The sequence below is a fragment of the Ambystoma mexicanum genome, chromosome 7q (assembly GCF_040938575.1).
Source record: "Ambystoma mexicanum isolate Mex_15411 chromosome 7q, UKY_AmexF1_1, whole genome shotgun sequence".
Lineage (NCBI taxonomy): Eukaryota > Metazoa > Chordata > Amphibia > Caudata > Ambystomatidae > Ambystoma > Ambystoma mexicanum.
In genome coordinates, this window is record NC_090941.1 from 153,660,814 (window position 1) to 153,675,858 (window position 15,045).

A 15,045-nucleotide genomic window follows, 5' to 3' on the forward strand; every position below is an offset into this window, starting at 1 on the left:
CGTTTACCTTCCTTGATCTAACGAAGACTCGGAAGTAATTTGTGCCTGATTTTGTTTATTCCTGGTATTGAAGCACTGATCTGTGTCCTTACCATTAATCGCGGTTGATGATGGGCATGCGCTCAGTTTTCTGGAGGAGACCTGTGTTGGAAAAGTGGCCAACCAGGATTATTGGTTTAGGGATCCCACATAATTCTATCAGGAATACCTTAGCTTGAGATATTGAACTTGGAGAGGATTGAAGTGAACCAGGTATGGGTAGAATAAAAGACTTTTTCAGTGAAAGGAATTGTGATGTCAGTGTCATATACTTTGCTGAATACGTAATCCTTGTGATTGTATTTTGATAGATTTAGAGTACAGTTTTTTTCTTCATTCCCATGCGCAAGGTGGAACCTCGGTTTTGAAGCCTTGTTACTGTCTTGGTACTCCAGCGTCCAGTCCCTTTTGCTCAGTTGTGTAGATGTTAGTAAACTGGTATTAGATTTATGGCAGCAAAGAAATGGCAAACGGGGGCATTTGCATCCTGCCCATGTCTTCATCCTCATTGACCCTTTTCCAAAATAGGTTTTCTCCTTGTCTGAGGTAAGTTGTGTTTTTACCAGCTACAACAGTTTTCTCTCACCTTTTCCTTCTTTCAGTACTTGAGCAGGTTACTATTTTTAAGGTCTGTTCTCTAAGCATCCACCATTTCTCTTCAGCTAAAACTGGCAAGTTATAGGTCTGTCGCTTGAAATCCCATACCTTCATATGGTCCTTTTTTGTTAATTTCCGGTGTGAGTGCTCTCAACCTCAGGAATCACATATTTCTGTCGAAATCACTTGGAGAGAGGCTTTTCTCGAACCTCTGAGTAACAGTGACACACGTGATTAGATCTCTCCCTTATGATACTGAATTCCCAATAACACCATAGTCTTTCTCAGATGGCTATGCAATTGAGACATGCCAGACCTATTTAGTGGGATTTAGATCACACACTGCTGCCATTTGCATGGACTCCAAGCAGGAATGGAAAAAAGTAGTGGTGGCTTTGGTAGTTCGAGGGGAAGGGGGGGTGGTTTGCTTTTGTGGTGGTACTTTCAGAGCAACCAGTCACACTGAGAGGATTTGTTTCTAGTTGGTATGGGTCGGTGCACATGCATAAGAGTCTGTATGGCTGTTTTTGTGTGCCTGTGGCATGGTGTTTCCTTGTGTATTGCCTGTGTTGCAATCGTGAGTTGTTGGGAAGTGCGTAGGTTCGACATGGTGGTTGTGGGTGTGTATGCGTGGTATAGTTCGTCAATGGTTTTAGAGATGTATCAAAGATTTTAGTAGACGGAGAAGAGAAAAGTCCTAGTACCTTGGTTATATGGTTTCATTGTTTTTGCTCAGCTTGTTTCTCTTTTCCTGGTAAGCCAATCTTCTAGGATCACGTGACCCCGGGAGTCCTGAGCCAAAACCTGGTACTACGTGTTGTACCTCTTGAAAGAACTTCCTCTGTGTAAAGATGTCATTGTCTTCTCTGTGGTGCCACAGAGGTCTAATATTGTGAGATCTTGCCTAACTGATCTAAAGCCTGAGGCTCTTCTCAGTCGCCTTTTCAAGTAGTCAACCAAGTGTTCGTTTGGACTAAGAATAGAAAAGCTTATCCAAAGGTTTACCCAGATACTGCTTAAGATGCTGTGTCTGAGATCTTTCATCGACCTCAAATTAGTTCTGTGCACCAAAGATTGATCAGAAAAAAAGTTCTTTAAATCTACTTATGCAGCATCAGTCCCTTTGGGGAACTTGTGAGAGACACATGACCCAAGCAGGACCCCCAGATATCTTTTTTTCTATGATTCCCTTGAATGGCGTGAAAGGAAAATCGGGCTTCAAACCATCAGTAGCAAGTGGACCTGTGATACTGTGTGCTGCGCATGGTTCATAAGAAACTTCAACACCAGATTTTGGACTGGTAAGTGCCACCTAATATGAGAAACACATTCCTACATGTCCCGTGTTTCGACCAAGTGTTTTTTGTCCCGCTATGCTGTGCAGTTGCACACCTCTTTCGTAGTCTCTTGCTATTTTCATGTTATGGGGTGTTTAGTGCAGAAAGAGCCTGTGCCCCAACGTCCTCTGAGTCCAGCTTGAACTCTTCCCCCTACACAGTAACTCCACCTTTTGCAATCTGTGATTCTGGCTTGCTTTCTGAAGCAAGCTGGAATATGAACACTACATTTTGGTAATGTCACACAACCCGATTGCAGGCAACTCTATTTAACGACAAGTATGTGGGCTCTTTGTAGAGGGACCACCTCAATCCAGACAAGTTCCCCATGTAGAAACCATGGTTTGAACTTCACATGTCATTGAGCTTAACTGTGCAAACAGGCTCATTCTTATGATACAGTTAAGTGCAGCATAGTTGCATAGGTTTTATGGCCTCAGACATAATGGACAACTTCTCAGACCCAATTATAAAATCCCATCCCCAGTTCCACTGCTTCTACCTGTCGTGTTGCCATTGATATTGCCCAGCAGCATGACAACTATATGGCAAGGCAGCAGCTTGGCCTCCAATACCAGTAAGTATGCCAATGACCTCTCCTATAACTATAGTGACCGATACATTACATTAACTTCAAAGCTCTCAGTGATCAGATGTGTTTCTCCACTAAGGCGAGACACAGGATCCCAGTGTGACAAGGAACAGGGGGAAGAAGAACAATACACTCTCAATAAATAAGGTCTTCTATAATTATACGAGCCGTCCAATGACATGAATGCATCTGCTATCTGCATAGTAATGAAGTTATTTAGAGCAGTGATGCAGCTATTATTAAACCGTGCTCAAAGCGAGTCAGTGTAAGTCATCGATCTGCTTTAAGCAATCTTCATTTGGTCTTTTCTGGTGACATTTATTTTTGTATACATCGGTTTTTGTTTGCAGGCACAACTCAAAATGCACTCTGAAGAAGAAACCTTTTTATAAAAAAGACGCAGAGTAAAGCGAGCAAAGCTGAAAACAAATTGACCTTAAACAATCTCCTGGGATTAGGTGCTTTTCCCAGGCCGCTAATTGGTTGGAAACTACCTCAACCCTGTCATTTAACGTACTTTAGAAACATTGTTTTTGACAGTGGTGCGGCAGTACCCAGTACTGTAAATGCCATCTTTTCATTGGTATTACACAACCTCTGTAAAATTAGAGGAGCAGATGATGTACTGTTTGGGTCAGCCACTGTTCATATAACTCCTGCAGACTTTCGCGGCAGAAACTTATTTTGCTTCACAGATCAATAGAGTATCTGGAGTTTGCAGTATCTTTCTTGTATTAGTGGCAATATGCACACTTGTAATTTGCGAGGATAGTGGTTGTAGGAGTGTTGCACTTTCAGTTGAGCTGCTACTAAAATGTAGGGCTGAGCGTTTAGTGGTCTGGTTCCTGTACTCTGGACATTAGTCTGCATTTTTGTTCAGATCATAGTGTTTGGTGTGATTTAACCTTCTACAAGCATCTGCGATCTGTATCCAGGGGAGTATCCAACATTGCAAGAGTGTGGGTAAGGGCGGGGTACTAGCCTTGAAAAAAAGTCCTGCTAGTCCCCCCCCCTCCACACCCCTCCGCCCCATGTACCTTGGAAAATGTATGCACGAAAAATGGGTACAGTGCTGCAAATAGTAATTTAGTATATGTGTTGTATAGTGTAGGTGATGAGCAGGAGCATCAGGAGCCTTGAGGGACACCTAGTGGAACTGGGATGGGTTCAGCCGCCTGGTCGGTGATGAGTACTCTAGAGGTGTGTTCCGACAGGAATGATTTGATCCAATGGATGGCTTCTGGGGACAAGTGGAAGTTTTCGGCCAGTGCAAGGCACAGCTTGTCATGATCTACCAGATCGAATGCAGCAGATAGGTCGAGTAATAGTAAGATGCCTATGTTACCCGAGTCTCGGATGCCGTCCATCTGGATTTTTAGACCTAGTAGTGCAGTTTTGGTACTAGGTTTGGGGCAGAAGCCCGATTGTCTAGATCCTAGCAGGTTATTTTCCAGATATTGTTGGATATGTGTGTGCAATTAGTTTCAGTAGGAAAGGGACGGTAGTGATGGAGCAATACTTAGTGGGGATGGTGGGATCAAGGGAGGGCTTCTTGAGTAGTGGGGTTAACCAGGCTGATTTGATACATGATGGAACTGGGTTGGAGGTAAAGGAAGCATTGATGAAGTCAGTGATAATAGGCGCTAGGTCTGGTGCACAGAGTTTGACCGACCAGGTGGGGAAGCTGTCCCCTTTCCAATTGGGGGGCTTAAGGGTGGTGTGGTGGCCAAGACCTGGTCTTGAGATACTTCACTAAATTTGATTTGGGACGCAGTGTTATCAGAGTTGGCACTGGTTGTGTGATGGCATACTTTTACCTGCTAGGCCTTTTTTCTTCCTTATTTTCTCTTGGAGGGTGGAGATTTTGTGTGCCAGTGCATTTTGAATGATGGTACACCAAACGTTATCTGTGTGGGACAATTCTACTGTGGGGATGGGTGATACTAATTCCCGAAGTATGGTTAATAGTTCTCTAGTACTGGAGGATGCTTTGGTAATGCAGGTATTAAGGGAGTTAGCTTGGTGAGCTATCACTGTCGATTTGTACATTTTATTATTTGAACTAAGCACGTTAGTTGTATTGGTGGATGGGTTCTTTTTGTGAAGGTGCACCAAAGCTCTTTAGTTGCGGCATAGGAGTTCTTCATTAAACCAGAAGTTCCCTCGCTTCAGTTTGTTGGGTATTTTAGAAGTGAGGGGAGCTACTAATTCTAGAGTGGACTTCAAACGTGTGATAAAGCGTAGAGATACTGTCAGGGTTATTATCTGTGGGGGAGTGGGTCTTCAGCACGTAGAGCGATGAGATGTTCTGCGGTGAGCTTGCAGGTGTTTCTGAAGGAGATGGGGATATGACTGGCCGGTGGTGGAGCCTGTGTCTTAGTGGTGAGGAGGTCAAAACATATTAGGAAATGGTCAGACCAGGTAACTTCAGAAATAGTCTATAATTATATTTGCATTGGATGTTAGAATCCAGTCAAGGATACTTCCTTTAATGTGAGTGGGAGAATTGATGATTTGTGTAAAGTGCATGTCTTGGAGGGCACAGGAGAGAGCAGAGGCTTTGCGGTCTAATTTGTCGTCATATTCAAGGTTGAGATCTCCTAGGATAATGAATTTGGTGCGTGGTTTCAAGAAAGGAGTGATAAGTAAAGGGATGGCAAGGTCGGGATTGTTAGTGTTATTCGGTTGGCTGTAAATAAGGAGGAAGTTGAATGTGGTTTTAGGGTCACGGGTGAGCTTCAAGAACAAGAATTGGTATCCTGGAACAGGGTCTATAAGGCATGGCCTTAGCTTGATTGTGTTTTTGGCAATTACTGCTACTCCACCCCCTATAGCATCTTGGTGGTCTGTCCGGAAGATTGTATAGTCAGGAGGGATGGCTAATTCAAGAAATGGGCCTGACACAGGGTGTAGCCAGGATTCTATGATGGCTAAGAGGTCTAGTTGATCAATTAGCAGATTGTGGATGTCGATGGGGTGAGCTCCAATAGAGCGTGCATTAATCAGGGCACATTTGAGTCTATTGTTAGTCTACTATATGAGGCCAGGTGTCCATGCCATGGCAAGTGGGTGCGGATGGGACAAAGTCCTTGTGCGTTGTCCTCTGTTCCCGCTGTCAGGTGGGGGTGGGGGGGGTTCACAGTGTGCTATGCTAGTGAGAGTATGCACCAGTGTGGTATTAGTGGAGTGTGGTAGGGGGGCAGATAATTAAGTGTGGTGCTCGAACTGGCACGTGCAAGTTGAGTCTAGCTTGTCTGGATGGCCCTTGAGCAAAGTGGTGTGCTGAAGGCCTGCTCGATTTCTGGAGCTGAGGTGTGCAAGTCGAATTATGCCTCTGCATGGTGCGGTGGGCCCTGTCTGTACTGTTGTAGGGGGTGTTGTGTGTGAGCATTGGGAGTGGGTAGGAGGACTGGGTAATTGTATGACAGAAGGAGGAGTCATGCAGGTAGTCTTGGGATTGCGCTAGGAACTGACAAGGGTGGCTGTTTGATTCGGGTAGGCGTGAGAAGCCCAGGACTAGTGCTTGTGGTTCGGGTGTCAGCGGAGTGACCAGTAGTGTGTTTGTGGGTTAGGATTAGTAGCCGTTATCTGGACCTCAGATGGCGGAGTGCTGGGCAGTCGGAATGGGAATACTATTGGGAGGAAGGGTGTTGTACAAGGACTAAGGAGGTGGTGTGTGCAGTAGGGGCGCGCAAGGCCATTTCTGACCTGTACATAAGTGCCAACAGTGCAGTGCGCTCTACTTGTCTTGGTGCAAGTTTTCCCTGTGTGCCATGGTTTCCACCGGTGCACGGACCACGTGATGGAGTGTTGGAGAGGGGGACATTGGACTGTTTGGTGGTCTGGGTGAGGGCCAATCATGGTCCTGGGGGCTAGCTGCTCCGGCCCCAGGTTCTGAAGTAGGAATGGCAATGGCCAGCTTTGATGAGGGGGTTGGCGTAGGGAGGCCAATGGGGGAGGCACACTCCTCCAGCTACAGTTAGCTTGGGAGCATTAAGGCTCACTAAAACCATAATGTGAGGGTTGCTATAATAGAGCAGGCAGTGGAGTTATTTTGTGCGCAGTTGGCAAACCAATATGGACAGTGCAAAGCAGATTGTTAAGCCTACGGCTTATGTGCTATAGGCGACATTCAGATACAACAAGATGTAGCATTGGCAATTGAAATATAGGTTGCTGCCATGGGTAGCCAAAGGGCTAGTAAATGCATAGAGAAAAAACACGCCTAGATTTAATAGGTACATGGGGCTAGTAATACACTGGAGAAAACACGCCTAGATTTGATGGGTAGCCACGGGCTGGTAATACGCTGGAGAAAACAGCCTAGATTTAATAAGGCGTGGGCTTGTGATGCATGGAGGAGCACACGTGGATATGCAGTGTAGACGGGTGGTTATGGAGCATATGATGGCATACCTGGAAGAACATGAAAGTTCAGTGAGCTCTAGGGTTCTGTGATAGTGTTAAGTTAGCAGGGGTGATGGGCTGGTTGGGAATGTCACTTGTAGTGGCTGGGGGTTTGTATAGTGCAAGCAGCACATGGTGTAAATGTTGGGAGTATCTTGGGGACACGTGCGCGAGTCTAGACTTTCGCAGTGAGTCTGCGTCTATAGCAGTGAGCCGTTTTATAGCGTTTGGGTTTTAGGATTAAGTGGGTACAACACTGGGGCTAAGTGCTTACTTGGGATGCATTTTGCATGGAATCTGCATTGGAACGCCTTGCCTGTGTAAGTAGGCGGGACGGCTCTGATGTTAATGGAGACGATGGGGCACAGAGGTGCTTGTGGCAGGGTAGATTAGCGCCCCGCCAACGCTCACACTGGTGCCTTTGCGAGGGGGCCGGCTTTCGCCTGCCGGCTATGCCGTTGGCTGGTTTGTGGAGGGCAGAAGCCAATCAGTGCAGCATTAGGCATCTTTGATGGTCAGTTTCATGTAGGGTGAGTGGGCGGCTATCTTTCAAGGTGCGGGTTAAGTTAGAAATCAGGTAAAAAATAGAGCGCTTTCCTTTGATTGCACTGCACTCACTATGTCAGAACGGTGAGGTGCATATCAATTTCAATTCAGATTGTATTATTTCTTTCCGATGCACGGACGTACATCTGTTGCCATTGTCATACCTGCATTTATGCACAGATTGCTGTTGCGTGGATCCACAAATTTCGCAGACGAACATTCGCAAAAGCTGGAAGAAACTAATAGTCACCCCTGACCTAGCCGAGGCACTCCTCCAGTCCCCACAACCTACCTGCCATCTCAACAAACAACTAACCCCTGAGGCCTTTGATTCATGGCTCAACTCATCCCTGATGCGCCTGACCCCCTCGTGCAAACCATCAACCCGACTTGGCCTTTTCCCCAGATTGTTTACTCCTGAGCTAAAAAAACACTAAACGACATTACAAATACCTAGAACGCAAATGGGATAAAGAGAAAACCCAAGACAGCAGGACCACCTTGGCACAACACCTGTACCAGTACAAAGCCGAAATCCGGAAAGCAAAAAAAGCCCACTACAACTCACGAATCCTAAACTGCAAAAACCCATGCAAAGAACTTCACAAAATTATCTCCGAATTCACCAAACCGGCATGTAACACAACCATCCCGACCGCGTCACAATCACTATGTGACTCACTCTCCCTCCATTTCTACTCCACGGCCATTGAAAGGACAAAATCTCTGACCACCAAACAGGCTCTCTTACAACCACCAGGCAATCCTCAGCCCGTACCAGCCAGCCTCCCTACTACGACCACTACGCAACCAACTTTCGAATCCTTCAGTCCAATATCACCAGAACAATTTCTCAAACTCCTATCCGACCGCAAGCCATCTGGATCACCACTAGACCTTTGCCCAGCCACAACCCTTAAAGAAATCTTTGCCTCCACCTGCGCAGGAGAACACGCAAGATCTATCATAAACGCCTCCCTTTCCTCCGGTATCTTTCCAGATGCATTCAAATTAGTGTACGTCAAACCTCTGATTAAAAAACCCTCGACCCTCTCGAACCAAAAAACTACCGCCCGATCTCTAACACCAGGTTCCTTGCCAAACTCATTGACCGAACAGCCTACTCCCAACTAAACGCCTTTGTTGAAGCCAACAATCTCCTAGATCCCGCCCAATCAGGATTCAGATCTTGCCATGGAACTGAAACCACCCTAACCTCGATCTGGGATGACCTAAAAATGACTGCTGACTCTGCAGGATGCGCCGCACTAATCCTTCTCGACCTATCAGCCGCCTTTGACACGATCAATCACTCAATACTCCTTGACCGCCTCCACTCCCTAGGAATCCGTGGAACCGCCCTTAAATGGATAGCCTCATTCCTCAAAGACAGGCACCAAATAACGACACTCTCCAACTTTACATCACAAGCCCGACCAGTTAACACAGGAGTCCCACAAGGAGCATGTCTATCCGCCCTCCTGTTCAATCTCTACCTGATCACCCTCCCACCAATAATTCGTGCTCACAACATCCTGTGTTACAATTACGCAGATGACACTCAACTAATTCTAAAGTTCCTGAACGCGAAACCCAACTCCTGACCTGACCTCTTGCCTCCTCAACATCGAGCGCTGGATGACCCAAAGCCACCTCCTGTTAAACCCCTCCAAAACAGAAATCATGGTCTGCGGCAACTCAGATCTTCCGCACCCACTACCCTGGCCACCCGCCATGGGCATCTCACCGACCCCCTCTAACACAGTAAAAAATCTTGGGTGCACCCTGGACTCCGACCTAACACTCTCGCGCCAAGTCAACAATGTCTCTAAGTCCTGCCACTACCACCTCGAAAACCTTAGGCGCATCTTTCCATATCTCTCATTCCCTAACAGAGTCTCCGCGGTCCAATCAATCGTCATATCCCGACTGGACTATGGTAACCCCCTGTACCTCGGAATTCATGCCTACCAACTGAATAAACTACAAAGAACACAAAACGCAGCAGCCAAAGTGCTTCTCGCGCTCGGTCCAAGGGACCACGTATCCCCAGCCCTTAAGACACTGCACTGGCTTCCAGAAGCCCGTAGGGTAGCTTTCAAAACCCTATGCCTCACCCACCGAGCTCTACATAAAGCTGGACCCTATTATCTTCAAAAAAAGCTAATACCCTATCACCCTACCCGCACCCTTAGATCAAGCTCAGCCGGCCTCCTAGTAATTCCTAAAACAAACTCAGTCAGGTTAGGCGGAGCATCATTCTCAGCCCTGGCCCCAACCCTGTGGAACTCGCTCCCACCCCACATCTGCCGAACTCAGGACTTAACGGCCTTCCGCAAACTACTGAAAACCTGGCTCTTTCCCTAAAACCAACCAGCCCTAAACCACCATCATCCCAAAAAAACATTTAAAAAAAAATAAATAAAACAAATATATTAAATAAATAAATAAAGTAACCGAACCAGATTGTAACCTACATTGACAAACAGAACTAAAACGAATAAACTAGATCTAAACAGGGAAATGATTAAATAGAAAAAGAATCACTGAATAATGGAAAGAAGAGAGCGTGGAGAGCGGATGAACAAGGAGAGCGGATGAGCATAGAGGGCACGACCGGATGAGTAGAAAGAACAAATGAGTATGGATGAGTATAGATGAGTATGGATGAATGTGAGGATAAATGCTGTTGGCAAATGAGCCTGGAGAATATGCAGAGCGCAAGATCATACAGAACGAAAGAGCGCTGAGAACAGAGGCACATATAGAGCGGAGAAATGTGGGGACAACCGAATGGGGGGAGAGACTGAGTGTGGGGAGCGTATGAATGTATGGAACATGAGAGTGTGGGGAGTGTATGAGTGTGAGTAGCGGATGAGTCTGGAAAGCGGATGGGTCTGGAGAGCGTATGGGTCTGGGTCTGGAATGGCTGAGTGTGGGGAATGGCAGAGTATGGAAAACGGCTGAGCGTGGGGGAATGGCCGAGTGTGGGGAATGGCCGAGTGTGGGGGAATGGCCGAGTGTGGGGGAATGGCCGAGTGTGGGGGAATGGCCGAGTGTGGGGCACTGGCTGAGTATGTGGGGCACTGGCTGAGTATGTGGGGCACTGGCTGAGTATGTGGGGATGGCTGAGTGTAGGGAATGGCTGAGTTGTAGGGAATGGCTGAGTTGTAGGGAATGGCTGAGTTGTAGGGAATGGCTGAGTATGGAAAATGGCTGAGTGTGGGGAATGGCCGAGTGTGGGGGAATGGCTGAGTGTGGGGAATGGCAGAGTATGGAAAACGGCTGAGCGTGGGGGAATGGCCGAGTGTGGGGAATGGCCGAGTGTGGGGGAATGGCCGAGTGTGGGGGAATGGCCGAGTGTGGGGGAATGGCTGAGTGTGGGGCACTGGCTGAGTATGTGGGGCACTGGCTGAGTATGTGGGGCACTGGCTGAGTATGTGGGGATGGCTGAGTATGTGGGAATGGCTGGGTATGTGGGGAATAGCTGAGTATGTGGGGAATGGCTGAATGTCGGAATTGGCTGAGTGTAGGGAATAGCGGAGTGTGAGGAACGTACATAATATGCATTGATATGCGGGAACATTCGAATGAACATATATCATACCACACCTCACGCCTACTCTCCTCTTTACACCATCACTCAAATAGAACACAGGGATACTATGACACCATTCGGTATAACTGTTCTCATATCAACATCTCCCGCTCACTCCCCATCACACTAAGTAACCACCGCTGGTTTAACACCCCCAGCCAGGCGTTTCTCCTCAGGCCTAACGCAGCCACTCTCGAGCTGGATTAATTCTGCCAGAGCGTACACATTCTCCTGACCTCTCAACCACCACACCTACCGCTAAGAAGCAGCTACCACAATAACCCCGCACCAGCTGCACACATACTCTGTGCGCACACGCACCTTTTATCTCTCTTCACCCTCTCTACTGACTCTAACCTCGGTTCCCAAGGGCGTTCAACCTACCAGCGCCTTCAGACCATACCAATGGTATATAAGGCGCTATATAAATGCAAAATACAATACAAGATGACACCCAGATATTGATCCCCATCACTGGGAACCATAAACAAGATACTTCCACCATCAATAAGATTTACACAATCATCCAAAATTGGACGGCCACCCACAGCCTATGCCTGAATGATGAGAAAACATATATCCTCATTGTAGGCTCCCGGGCCTGCCTAAAATTTCTAGACAATAGCTACTCTGCTATAAATAGCGATGGTACATCCATCCCAGTCTTAAAACATGTAAAAACACTAGGCGTCCATCTACGTACCATCTCTCCTTGACGAAGCACATCAATGCCCTGTCATTGTCCACTGTCTATACTATGAAACTTCTCACTCAGCCGTCAATTCCTCACACCTCAGAATTGCCTTACTCCAGCAGGAGCCCCCATCCTCTCAAAACTACATCCTTTACTTTTACGTCACGTCCCCTTTCCTCCATACTGTATGGGTGTCCCTTGTAAGGGATGGGAGACAGAACCTTGTTTACCAGAAAAATCTTCTTCCCCTTTAATTTTAGAGGTGCGCTGGGGCATGGCCCTGGGAGCATGCGCTCATCTGACTCCGCCCACCGGTGCCACTCCTCAGTCCTGTTTTCCATGTTGACGGGAAGTGGCCAAATTCATCAGTGCTCCTGGGTTTGGCTTCGGCCATGTAATACCACAGGCTTGTCCCCGGATATTCTTCTATTTTTGTCTTTTTCTTTTCAATAGGTACTTGGTCCTCCGACGCCATGCTCCTCCCAGGCGCATGTAGACTTCTGCAGGTCTCCAGCCTGGGAGGGTCTCTTCCCCATGTCAGACCCCCACGCCCTTTGCCCAGTCCACGGCTGGGAAGGTTGTTCGCGTGCGATGCGCTGACTCCACGTGCACTGAAGAACAGGCTAGCTAGGTAGAAGGAGCTCTTCCAGAAGTCACTGCCGGATGACCTAAAGGACTTCGTCAAACACTGCTCGTGGCCAAAGGCAAGGCCTCTTTTTACCATTGCACCCCGTAAGGGCGACTCCTTTCCAAGGAAACACCTGGTTGGGAGGAACCTCTCGGGTTCTCATATCAGCACATGTACCAAGGCTAGTCCAGCTACCGGCCTTAGGCCGAGGGGTTTTTGGATCCTTCTGGGACCAGTGCTGAGGGACCGCAAGGTTCTTTTACCGGGGTTACTCCCGAGGGGCAATGCCCTACTACCGTCATCATGTTCGAGGGTGCGCCTTCGTGCAGCACTACCGGCAGTTCTGCCGGTAGGCCTGTGGCGCGGGATAGGCCTTATGTTGCCACACCCAGTGTCTTGGACGGGGCCAGGTCCAATGACCCAGGCACCCCGACTTTGACACACAGCTCGACAAAATGCTTGCTGCGCCAGACAAGATGGCCGGCCACTCGTCCGATACCCCCTCTAGCGGAGCAGGTGGAAGAACGAGTCACAAGGTGGGACTGGTGTCAACCAGGTACGTGGCCTACAGTTTATCCATCAGCAGCGCAGGGCAGATTTCCCCTGCACCACAGACAGAACATGCCCCAGCAGCCCACAGCCACTCTGTCAATATCGGCTGCCACCTCTTCAGCCTCCGAAGACGGGTTCTTTGAAAAGTTCCTAGCGCTGATGCAAACTCCCCAGATGGGGGCCATCCTTCGGGATACTATCGGGGACATGCTCCCTCCGGCCCTCCCACCGGCACCCATGGTCATTCCTACATTGTCTCCAGTGCCTCAGGCTCTGCGCTGCCCCTGCCGGCTCCTACGCATGCAGTTCCACAACAGCCCCTGCAGCAGCCACCGGTTCTGGTCTCCACACCGCAGCCCACAGCGCCCAGTACCCCTGTGCCTTATCCAGATCCTCCAAGCACTAGATGGACACAGACGAGGAGGAGGACCCTAACACGCCATCTTCAGCCACGGCCTTCCACGAATGCCTGGCAGCACTGGCAGAGTATTTGGGCCTTCTTCAGCCCGAGGTAGAACAGCCCGAGGAGGGGGTCTTGGCAGAATTCATCACCCTAAAACCCCTTACCAAGACGGTTATCCCGATGCAGAAGGACATTGTTGCCCTGGCCAAAAAGGGGGGTCTCAAGCCATTCTCAGCCCAGCCTGTCGAACAATGCCAATTACAGGCAGATAGAGGGTGATACACTCTTGCTTTCGGCGCACCCTCAACCGCACTCTTCAGTGATTGCTGCAGCGTCACTCTACTCTAAGCCTCAGTCGTCCTCGTCCTCAACACTGCTAGGCAAGGAGAAGATCTTGGAGGCGTACTCCAACGCCTGCTTGCCCCTGCGTCAAGCCAAATCTGATGCCATGCTGGCTGCCATTAACCAAAGGCTCTGGCGAGAAACTGAACTTCCGGCGCACAGCCAAGCCTGTATCTGCCTGTAATTGGCATCGTTTGACAGGCTGGGCTGAGTACAGCCAAGCTTGCTTCAAGGCAGGATTAGGAGAAGCCAGGCTGATGGTGCAGGAGATCATGGAGTCCACGGTGGCCCATATCGATACTCTAGACAGGCCATCTGCATTGCCATGGACATGAGAAGGACGGCCTAGCTCTGGGCTACTAAGTTTAACCCTGATGTCCAGGAATGCATATTGGACCGTCTTTTCGAGGGTAGTGACCTCTTCCACTCCACCACGGATGAAGTATTGGATAAAAAGAACAGCTCGCAAACCACAAAGTCTTTATTCTTACGAAGGCCACGCCCAAGGCATACACCCGGTAACATCAACACTCCGACAAGGGGTAGATGTCTGTAGGGTTTCCGGGGCTTTTAAGAAGCCAGACAACCTCACCGTTCCCCAAGTCCGCACCGGAGGAAACAACAAGTGGGGGGCAGGCTTGCCTTCCACGTGCAATTTTTGGCACCAAAACTTTTCTGACCTATGGATCCTCTCGGTAGTATCCACAGGGTACCGCTGGTCCCTTCCTCTCCTCCCTCTTCCCCTCCTCTCCCACAGATTGAGACAGCAACTCTGTTGGCGGATATCCGCTCGCTCGTGGAGAGCCAGGCAGTGGAGGAAGTCCCAGCTTCCCAGCGAGGTTTGGGCTTCTATTCCAGGATTTTCCCCATACAGAAGAAGAACCAGGCTGGCCTGCGAGTTGTGTTGGTCCTTCCCACCCTCACACCAGCACTCATTGTGGGGACACTGAACAGGGGAGACTGAATGTGCTTCCTGGATCTGAAGGGCGCGTATGTGTCTACATGTCCCTATTTGGCCGCCACATCGGTCATTTCTACAGTTCAGGATCATGGGCTGCCATTTCCAATACAAGGTGCACCCTTCGGCCTCAACTCAGCCCCCAGGGTATTTACCAGTTTAATGAATACAGTGGCAGCCCTCCTCGGGGCCACCACATGTACACATACCTGGACGACTGGCGCATCTGGGCTTCAACTCAGGGTGTTCTCCACACCTCCTCCACAAATATGAGCACACTGCATGACCTGGTGTTTACGATCAATCTCAAGAAGTCTCGGCTGCAACCCACGCAGAGCCTGCCCTTCCTGGG